This window comes from Euprymna scolopes, chromosome 20, assembly GCF_053919585.1.
Source record: "Euprymna scolopes isolate OS-2025 chromosome 20, ASM5391958v1, whole genome shotgun sequence".
NCBI lineage: Eukaryota > Metazoa > Mollusca > Cephalopoda > Sepiida > Sepiolidae > Euprymna > Euprymna scolopes.
Genome location: NC_136501.1, coordinates 36661212 through 36673219, shown reverse-complemented (window position 1 = coordinate 36673219; position 12008 = coordinate 36661212). Strand labels below are relative to the sequence as shown.

Sequence of the window (12008 nt, the reverse complement as noted above, 5' to 3'; positions counted from 1 at the left end):
TCTGAAAACGGGATGCTTTCTTAGAGTCTCACGTCGTCAATATCCCCAACAGAAGCGTGCAATTGTCAGGTCATGAATGCATAAGTTCACTCATCATAAATGTGCAATTTGCAATCTTCTCAGATTGGAATAAAAAATAAGAAGCATTGCTTTTGAAACGTCTCCATATGTACAGGGTGCCTTAAATAAGTTTCCAGACTTTTTCGTATGAGCACTTTTATTGATAGTACACACATGGAACGCTAGCCCCGTTCGAAGTAATTTTCTGCGACTTTAATGCACTTGTAAAGTTTCAACAAACTTCTAGAAGACCCCATGGAAGTCATTTTGTGTGAACGTGTCAATGACCCTCGTCACAGCCTCTTTCATCTCATCAATTGTCTTACAACGACAACCTCTAATATTTTCCTTGGGATTAGGGAATAACCAAAAGTCACAGGGAGCAAGGTCTGGACACTAGGGAGGGTGATGAACTGTCTTGATGCTCATCTTAGTCAAATAGCTTGTGACAAGGCATTGTGGACTCACTGACCCAATTTGGAGAGTGATGGCCTCTTCCGGCGGAATCTCTTCACGAAAGCCCACAAAACCTCACAGTATTTATTGTTGACTGCCTGTCCAGTTGAAACCCAGTGCATGTAGATCATGCCCGTTCTGCCAAAAAGGGATCATTATAAGTTTCTGGGTGAATTTGCTCTGTCTAAGCTTCTTGGGTATGTGAAAGTCAGCATGCTTCCACTGGAAACTCTGTTTCTTGGACTCTGGGTCATAGCAGTAAGCAAGCTTTCATCACAAGTCACCAAAGCATCCCAAACTGTGGAATTTGAATTGATCAGCTCAACCATATCCCAGCTGTCATGACATAAAAAATAGCCCTTTTTAAAAATGACACGAATAGACAAATATTTAAATTTTTTTCTTTTAACGTTTTGAAATAATCAGATACACTGGTTTAATCCAGCGTTTATTTCTTTTATCAATCTTTCTTACTGTGATTCTGTAAGTTTCTCTTTCTATATATCTACCAAACAATCTATTGATTTATTTGTAGATCTCTCTACATACATACATACATATATATATATATATATATATATATATATATATATATATATATATATATATATATATATATATAAACAGAGATGTGTGTGCCACAGACGATTTCTGATTGGTTAATCCAATAATCACATCTAAAAAACTATGGTTCCTACGCTCTTAAATTTACCATAAAATATTATGCCCTGATTTATTGTCCATCTTGGAAGGGTTTATTTTTTTCTTAACTTGCCATTTACAAATTACAAAATTACGAAACTTACACCAGCGATCACAATCCAACCTCCGACACCACGTTCGCCATTCTGGTGATAGCCGCACACATGTACACAACACGAAAACAAACGCTGTCCTCCAAAGAACAGACTATTTGTACTGCTACTCAGCACACGCGCACACACGCACACACACACACACGTTCACTACCGTCCTCTTTAAAAGACGTTCTTTTGAAGAGACGATTTTTTAAGCTGTTGACACACATGTTGTAAAAATCTAGCAAAAATTAATTTTCTTGAAATTTTTCAATATTTAAAAATAAATTATTGCCGGCTGATAAAATTTTAAAACTTTTTTTTTAAAGCTAGAAAGATAAAATTTAAAAATACTTATTTGTATATATATATATATATATATATATATATATATATATATATATATATATGAAACTAAACTAAAAAAACGCGCGTTCACTCGTGGTCTTAAGTTCATTTCGGGTTTGTATTACTGTACACATAGATTCGAAAAAGTTGTCAAAAAACAAATATATAATAAATAAATGTTATCAAAGGCAAGATAAGTTACTTTTCTACCAAACTGGATATATTTTTCGTGTTTTTATTCAATGTAACATATTTATTCAGCTCGAAAAACGGGTTTGTATTACTGTACACATAGATTCGAAAAAGTTGTCAAAAAACAAATATATAACAAATAAATGTTATCAAAGGCAAGATAAGTTACTTTTCTACCATACTGGATATATTTTTCGTGTTTTTATTCAATGTAACATGTTTATTCAGCTCGAAAACCATACAGTGTTTACCGATGTATTGGAAAATTCAAGATGGCGCCTCACTCCCTCTTTAACACGGTAAGTATGGGAAAAGGTGTTATAAATAAAAAACTAGAAATAATACTGTTAAAAACCCGCCGAATATATGTCAAGCTATGTCACGGTAACATATATTGAGCGAGTTTTTAACAGTATTTTATCCAGTTTTTTATTTATAACACCTTTTCCCAAACTTACCGTGTTAAAGAGGGAGTCAGACGCCATCTTGAATTTTCAATACATCGGTAAACACTGTATGGTTTTCGAGCTGAATAAACATGTTACATTGAATAAAAATACGAAAAATATATCCAGTTTGGTAGAAAAGTAACTTATCTTTGCCTTTGATAACATTTATTTGTTATATATTTGTTTTTTGACAACTTTTTCGAATCTATGTGTACAGTAATACAAACCCATCAAAAATATTCATTTTGATTAAAAAAATATTCATTTTGATTTTAAAAAAATATTGTTCATTTCGATTAAAAAACATTCATTTTGATTTAAAAAAAATTCATTTTGATTAAAAAAATAGTTTAATTTTAATATTTGTTTATTGTCTTAACTCATATTAAATGTCTTGCTTGTGTTCTGCTTCAAATATTCATAATCTTACATGCATAATTTTCATTTAATTATATTAAATAAACTTCAAGTTTACTACAAATAAAATCGTGTTCCTTCACTTTTTAAAAATGTAATTTATAAGTAATTAAAGAACGCATTCTAATCTTTAAAATCTATCTATCTATCTATATATCTATAAAAACAGAGATGTGTGTGCCACAGACGATTTCTGATTGGTTAATCCAATAATCACATCTCCTAAAAAACTATGGTTCGTAGGCTCTTAACTTTACCATAAAATATTATGGCTTTATTTATTGTCCATCTTGGAAGGGTTTAATTTTTTCCTAACTTGCGATTTACAAATTACAAAAATACGAAACTAACTTACAATCTAACAATCGAACCTCCGACATCACGGCCGCCATTATGAAACTAAACTAAAAAAAAAAAAAAAAACGCACGTCCACTCGTGGTCTTTACATTTCGGGTTTGGGTACTTGTGCAGTTTTCCATTGACATTAAAAAATGGAAATATTTTTTAAAAAAATATATTGTACGTACTCGTCATGGGATAAAGTTTTCCTACAGAAAAATCACGTAATTTCATCAAGTAGTTATTTTTTTATAGCGAAAAAAGAAAAAAAATCAACGCTACAAGCGAAATTAAACAGAAAGTTCAAGTAGGGGGATTTCCCTTTTTTTTATAGCGAGGCCAAATTTCGCGAATTTGGCCTTTTTTTAAAGCAGTTTGGCCTTCAAAATTTCTGTTTGGCCATTTTCTTCACCGATGAAATAAAAAGAGCAAATAAAAACAACGCAATAAAACTTTTAAAAATACGGCACACTTTTGTTGTTCTTGTTTGTTTTTTTTTGTAATTTTCCTTATTTTTTTATTTTTTCAATATAATACTATTAAATGGACACTATTATGCCAAATTAGCCCCCCCCCAAAAACTGCACAAAAATTCGAGATTTAAGGTTTTGACGAAATAATTTAGCGAATTGTCCGGACTATTGCGAGATAACCATCCATTAGTTTTTCCTGAAATTTTGCCACAAATTTATTTCATTACATAGATGTGCATAGTAACAACATTTTTTTGCCGAAAATTCCCGTTGCGTCTCCAGATTTCATCGGTGAAGATAAAGGCCAAACAGAAATTTTGAAGGGCAAACTGCTTTAAAAAAAGGCCAAATTTCGCGAATTTGGCCTTTTTATAAAGCAGTTTGGCCTTAAAAATTTCTGTTTGGCCATTTTCTTCACCGATGAAATAAAAAAAGCAAATAAAAACAACGCAATAAAACTTTAAAAAATACGGCACACTTTTATTGTTCTTGTTTGTTTTTTTTGGTAATTTTCCTTATTTTTTATTTTTTCAAGATAATACTATTAAATGGACACTATTATGCCAAATTAGCCCCCCCCCCAAAAAAAAATGCACAAAAATTCGAGATTTAAGGTTTTGACGAGATAATTTAGCGAATTGTCCGGACTATTGCGAGATAACCATCCATTAGTTTTTCCTGAAATTTTGCCACAAATTGTATTTCATTACATAGATGTGCATAGTAACAACATTTCTTTGCCGAAAATTCCCGTTGCGTCTCCAGATTTCATCGGTGAAGAAAAAGGCCAAACAGAAATTTTGAAGGCCAAACTGCTTTAAAAAAAGGCCAAATTCGCGAAATTTGACCTCGCTATAAAAAAAAAAAAGGGAACTCCCCCTACTTGAACTTTCTGTTTGGTTAATAATCAAGATGGCTGAATTATTAATTACTCGCTTATAAGACTATCATTACACACAAAAAAAATATAGATTTATTTTTGGGTAAAGTTCCCCCGGGTTTTCCTTTCACTTGAGTAAATAATGGTCTTTTGTTATATATATGGCGTACTATTATCCTTATATATATGATGTTTATGTTTATAACAACATCTTAATACGGCGCTGCTGATCCATAGTCGTTTCAACTGACGGATGCCACACACATGTTTATATATATATATATATATATATATATATATATATATATATATAAAGTGTCTGTGTGTGTCTGTGTGCATTTCCCTACGCTAAAACTCTGTCAATTTAAAGCCTAGAGATTCGAAATTTGATATACAGGGTACTGAGATTTGGGAAAATCGATGTGATAGGTTTTCGACAGAAATTTGGCGATTAAGTGGTCAATATTCAACGATTTGACCTTTGAGAACTCTACCAAACTCCTCCTACAATTTTGGGTCTAAACAGTAAACACGTGATATTTTAGATATAGATTCCTTGGACATGGATCTAACTTATTTACTTTACTTGATCCCTAAACAATAAATGTTAAGAGGTCATAATAGGGGTCAAAGTTTTAAAAAATTGACCTTTTTTTTTTCTCAGCATTAACCTCAAAACACCTGGGCAACGCCGGGCACCGATTGCTAGTCTATAATGCAACGAAATATTCAATTGCTTATAATACTTTAACAAACAACTTGTGTTTTTTTTAATTATTTTTTTATTATTAATATTAGATGAGTTTCAGTATAAATCATCGTGTTCTTTATTTCAATCCAATTTTGAAGTTTTGTAACGCTGTCTGTAAAACTTACTGTTCTTTATTGACAGTCTAAGAGTTCCACATATTTTGCTTGTTGGGACCTTGGCGATGACGTCATTTTTTCAGATGGCCGGCCATCTTTATAACGAAGGCCACGCCACCATCCCCCCACCAAAAGGGGAAGCCTGGCATTTTCTCACCCGAAAGGGGGGAGCTTGACAGTTTCTTCCCCCAAAGGAGGGAGCCGGTGTCCCCCCCAAGGGTGAGGGGGGGAGCGAAGAGGCCAGGAGGAGGTGACTTTTTTCTTTGGGGGGGGGGAGAAGCCTGAAGGCGGGGTTGGGGATTATCTCTCCCTGAAGGGGGGAGGCCGGCACCAAGCATGTAAATCCAGAGGGGTGACTTTTTTTGTTACCCCTCGGAGTGGGAAGGGGGCCGATCACCCAGGCAACGCTGGGTAACCCCTGCTAGTATATATATATATATATATATATATATGTATATATATGTATATATATATGTATATATATATATATATATATTTATATATATATATATATATATAGTCGGGTTTTTGTTATTAAAAAGTAATAAACTAATGAATTCAACGAGGTCGTTAGATAGTGTTTAATAAAAAAGAGCTAATAATACTTATTTATTGTTAAATAAACATGTTTACATCCCGCTGCTGCTACAAACAGCCATTTGTTTCAATCAAACAACAGATATCATCAGGCAGCGACTTGACTATTCAAATGTTCAATGAATGGATTATTAATTGAACATTTGAATAATCAAGTCACTGCCTGATGATATCTGTTGTTTGATTGAAACAAATGGCTGTTTTTAGCAGCAGCGGGATGTAAACATGTTTATTTAACAATAAATATATATATATATATATATATATTTAAATTATTGCAGTGAAATGGGCTACGTTTTATTATTTTCAGCATTTATACTCTAATATCTATTTATTTATTTATAAAATCATATTTATATTTTCCTCATGTACCGAGTATTTTTAAACAGACAGGAACGATACTTCGGCTTAAAATCAGTTCGATCGGCACCAAATAATCTATAGAGAATTTCGCATTAGGAAAACCATTTCCAGACTATCAGTGGAAAAACAAAGTTTTTCTAGAGGTTTTTTAAAAATTATATATGTTTTATTAACATGCGTTTACAAATAAAATTTTGCTAGTGAATTAAAGGGCATAGAATTGAGGGAATTATGTTATTTGTAGATATACATGTTTTTCTTCTTAACTTTTCTTTTTTTGAACTTTTTTTTTATTGGAGTTGAAACTTTTCCCAATACAACATAATATAGTCTTCCGATTTCACGGCTTCCAAACGAGAACTGATTTGGACGCACGGTCGCCTTTTCTTGTGGAAAATAACACATATTTCCAAAAGGGCACTGGATTTGTACAAAACATACCTTAGTCTAGAAGGATTTATACTCCAAAACATGGCGATGTAATATTTTTAATACAAATATTATTTACCATTATATAAGCTGTGTTATGATTATTTTAAAATTGTGAAACTAGTCTTTTTTTCATGAAATCCAATTTTTATATTCCCCTCCGTAAAGCCGGGACACAGTTACTGCTAATTATAAATAATAATTATATTATTATTATTATTATTATTATTATTATTATTATTATTATTATTATTATTATTATTTTGTTCTTATTATTATTGTTATTATTTTATTATTATTACTATTTTTTTGGTTATTATTATCATTATTGTTATTATTATTATTATTATTATTGGTATTGTTATTGTTATTATTGTTCTTATAATTATTATTATTGTTGTTGTTATTGTTATTGTTATTATTATTGTTATTATTACTGTTGTTATTATTATTGTTGTTATTTATGTTATTATTATTATTATTATTGTTGTTCTTATTGTTATTATTATTGTTACCGTTGTTGTTGTTACTTTGTTACCGAATTTTATTTTTATTCCCCCCTTTACTGCTATCTATAAATTATTCTGCTTGTTTCTTCCTTAGTCCGTACGTTACGCTTTAGCAAAAGCTAAATACAATTGTTGAAGGTCAAACTGCTTCAAAAAAGGCAAACGTCGCGAGATTTGGTTTTAAAAAGGTCAATCTGAAAACCGTGGACAAGAATATCAGATTGATCTCTGTTTGATGTATCCGTTTTCGAATATGATTATAATAATATTTGATCATTTTGTGAGAAAAGAAACTCGTAGTAATTTGGACATGAAGGGGTTCTTCACGGACCAAAATGCCAGCGAAACATTATGTAAAAAGGGGAATACTCAAAACAAGCAGGGCAAATAAAAGAACTTTGTCTGCTAAGAGACGTTTGGCCGAAGGAGTAAATTGAAGCTTGTCTACACGATGCCATTTCCCCTTTGTATTGAACAATATAGCATACTATTACTTTCTAAGTAATTGTTATTACTTTATAATGTATCTTATTTGGGTCATGGCTATATTCTAAATACAATGGTCACTATTTTCGTAGAGATGTTAATTAACATGTATTTGATGCGTGTTATTGGTTTTTTCTTGTGGGAAAAAGAAAACGATTTTTGCGCCACCCAGAAAAATAGCAGCTTCATGACAACATACCTGTTGACTAAACATATATTTCTCATTCCGTGGAATTTCCACGGTTCCTACTAGTCATCTGACTCTTATAAGCGTTGTTGTTGATGATTTATAAATTCTCACAACAAACGTACTTCTGGTTCAAATAATTTTTATTGAATATTGCATGGAGATGACTAGTTACAATAAATATTTACGGATAGATTTTTGGACCTCCCACAAAAATATATTTCATATTATCACATTTTTTCTGTATATTAGGGAGAATTTAATACTAACAGTAGTGCTATATGATAGAGTGATGCTCTTACAACTAGGAAGTCGTCGCACAAAATTGACTTAGCAATCCTGTAGATTTTTAAATGTTCCGAACTTTACAATCCCTTTCGAAGAGAACGGATGCTGCCAATCTTTCTCTGTAGTTAATCCAATCTGTGTAAGACATTCACAGTAAGAACTCGGCCTTTTACTATAACTGTAAGGAATATTCTCTTCTTTATTTTGTGAGTCTTGCGTCAAATTAAACTTTACATCTGTAGAACACATTCAAAAGAAATTGCTTCCCTGCACACTACATCACAAGTTACCTTAAAATATAATCTCAGCAAATAATTGTCATCAAGCGTCCTCATAAATAATTCAATTCTCATCACTGCATTAATCATTTGGAATCTCCATACAATATTCGTCATAATTTAAACAGAGAATCAATCCTCAAGAGTCATTTGGTATAAATATGTAATGGGCTATTTATAAAACATATTTATTTGCCAATCAATATATTTCACGATCAACGTATCTATCTAAAATATACTACTGTTAAACATGAAACAAGTACATTATGAAATGATATTTACACACACGCACGCACACACACATACATACACATATATATCATTATTTGCTCAAAAAGTTTTCAGTTTTGCAATAAAACTTAACAGTAGAATAAGAATCCATAGAAAGTAAGTTACACACGGACTTTCACGATTCGCTCGAAAAATCTCATGTTCGTGTGTTTATTGTGTTTTGTGTGCACCATTTCTGCATTTCTATATATATTCTTACACATATATCCATACATCTATCACATTTGAAATATATTAGTGTACATAATATATTATTTAATAATTTCACTTTCTCTGTATATTTTTCTATTCTCATTTCACTATTCACCCACACACAATCACGCACACACATATTTATATATGATTATGTGTGTGTGTGTGTGTGTGTGTGTGTGTGTGTGTTTGCGCATATTCCCTGGTCCTATTTATATATCTCTTTACATCTACTCGCATGTTCTTGGTTATGTCTGTACATAATCTATAAGAATTCGCCATTTCATTTTCATCTTCTTTTTCCACCACGCACATACACATGCGCGCGTATATATATGTATATATATATATATATATATATATATATATATATATCTGTATATATATATATATATGTACATATATAGTTTTATTTCTTTTGAAATCTATCTTCGTAAAATTACATATTATCGCTTGACAACTTTAAACTTCGGGCTCAAAGTAGCCTGGCATAAGACCTGCCAATTATTGTTTAACTCTAACCCCCATTTGTTTAACTCGTAGACACAGTCTTAACTGAAGCACATTTTATTCGTACACCCTTCAATTTCAACTCAAGCGAAAGGCATTAATCTCTTGAAGACCTGCCAAAGTCTTATACACGTCGCTTCTTCTAGCCTGGGTCATTCACGGTATTAAATGACCACCGAGAAGCGATCCTATAAATCTTTGACCAGGAAACATTCGTATTTAACGAGAGCATACAGATAGCAATCATGGGAAGATAAACATCACCGTATGTGTAGCATGCGGTAAGTGTCTGTTCGGGAAAGGTCATCATTTACAAATTGAAGGAGTGACTAAAGACGTTATGCATGGAGGCCAATGAGGGGATACATATATATGTGCACATGCAAATGGTGCTATTAGGGTTCAACTTTGGAATAAACGGAAAATTAATCTTATTAAGAAAATAGATATTTCTAGAGAATAAATAATGCATATTACAAAGTTTAGTAAAGAGTAATCGTGAAATAAAATCTTCGGATGCTTCAAGATAAACCTTCAGTTATGCACAGCCCTCATTGCCGATTTCGGATTTTGTTTTACGTCGGCTCAAGTAGCAATTCCGAACTGAACCCAGACGCGCAAGATTATCCCCTCAAAAACTATCAGTTGATTGCTGTCATTACAAAAAAGCATGTTCCAATTATGCTCGACTTTTATTTTTAAACGACACGTCCACAAGCATCGACCAGTGAGCCTCAGTGAACGTGTAATCGGGAAGTATACTAAAAAAAATATCGAAGTTAATTGTAAGTTTATTCCTTCACATTATTTTCAACTAAATGTTTTTTTCAGGATTCCGATTATTTGTGTCAAATCCATTTAACACATAAATATAATTCGAGATATTAATAAAAAAAATGCTTCAGAAAATAAGTATATTGTCAGCTTCAGCGAGTTATCCATATACAAATAAAGTTAAGTTTGTTTCTCGCTCTGGCATTTAAAATTATTAAAACGATCTTATTAATATACTCAGTCATGGATATGCGAAGTGACATGAAGGTTAAGTAATTTATATATTTCTTTTGTTTATATATTTCTTTATTTTTTAATATATTTCTTTTTTTTATATATTTCTTTATTTTTTTAATATATTTCTTTTATTTATATATTTCTTTATTTTTTTAATATATTTCTTTTATTTATATATTTCTTTTATTAATATATTTCTTTTATTTATATATTTCTTTATTTTTTTATATATTTCTTTTATTTATATATTTCTTTTAAAAAACGAGCGTTAATAATTACATATGAAATTTTTATGGTTTCTTATGAGATGATTAGTTTCATGTCACTATTATGCTGAATTCTATTTATTCATAGTTTCTACATATTGTATAAATTATAGAATTAAAGTCAAAAAGTTTTATCATACGGAAATATGTTATATATATATAAGAGATTATTCAAAGGTTTTAATATATTAAAAATCAATTAACCAATGTCAATGTACATTTATCAATAAGAATTTAATCCATGGTAATTGACTCAAATATTAACACCATGATTAACATTTTTTAATCGAGCATATGTATATATATATATATATATATATATATATATATATATATATATATATATATATATATATATATACTGGCAAAAACAAAAAAACAACAAGAAAGAATAACTTCATATTTTTTCGGATATTACAATTAAAAAATTTCGTAGTTACATCTCATCAGATATGTTTGAAAAAAAATACAAAGTTTGTATGTATCTGGACATATTTTCATTCCGTTTAAACTACATCGAACAGTTATATAGTTATCTTATTTTATTTTATTTTACATTATAAAGTCGTATTTTATTTATTTTAATGTACTGAAAAAAGCATTGCAGTAATACCTAGTTTAACATTAAAATAACAGAGAAATACACAAAATACGAAACTTCCCTGTCGGAATTTTGAATTTTGAGTAAACGTTAAATTAAAACCAAATTACTTGAGTTTCATTAATAAAATATAATTATAAAATAATAAATTAAAAGTACGAAAACATAAATCTCATTAATTCAGAATTTTTGTTAGGTTTCAAAACAGTCCAAATTTAACTATTCTCGCCGTAATTTAGAGCAAATATATGAAAATAGGACCCATATAAATTTCTTCAACACAGATGGTGGACATGTTAAAAACACGAGGGGGTGGTAATTACTGCTCGATGTAGTTTTAACAGAAGGGAAATGTGTCAGGATACGTACAAATATGTCACGATACGTACTTTTTCTATCATATCTGATGGGATGTAAGTACGAAAATTTTTAAATGATGATATAAAATTAAAAATTGTCTGGTTTATGTCGAAACAATTCCAATATCCGAAAAAATACAACTATGAAGTTAGTGCTTCTTGTTATTTTTGATTTTTGTTAGTATATATATATATATATATATATATATATATATATATATATATATATATATATATATATATATATATATGGGCGCGGTGGATACTAGAAAGCTGATTGGCTAACTAAAATCTCAATAGGAGAGGGGTCCTAGAGTGGATGAAACGCCGAATATTCAGTGTAGCTTAATCGCCATATATAT

General features: G+C 30.6%; 1 protein-coding gene across 1 annotated transcript in view; it reads right to left on the bottom strand.

Moving 5' to 3' along the window:
- Positions 1-12008, bottom strand: part of LOC145241391 (voltage-dependent calcium channel type A subunit alpha-1-like) — a 1447749-nt gene that overhangs the window by 1153033 nt on the left and 282708 nt on the right. The gene's annotated exons all lie outside the window — the stretch shown is intronic.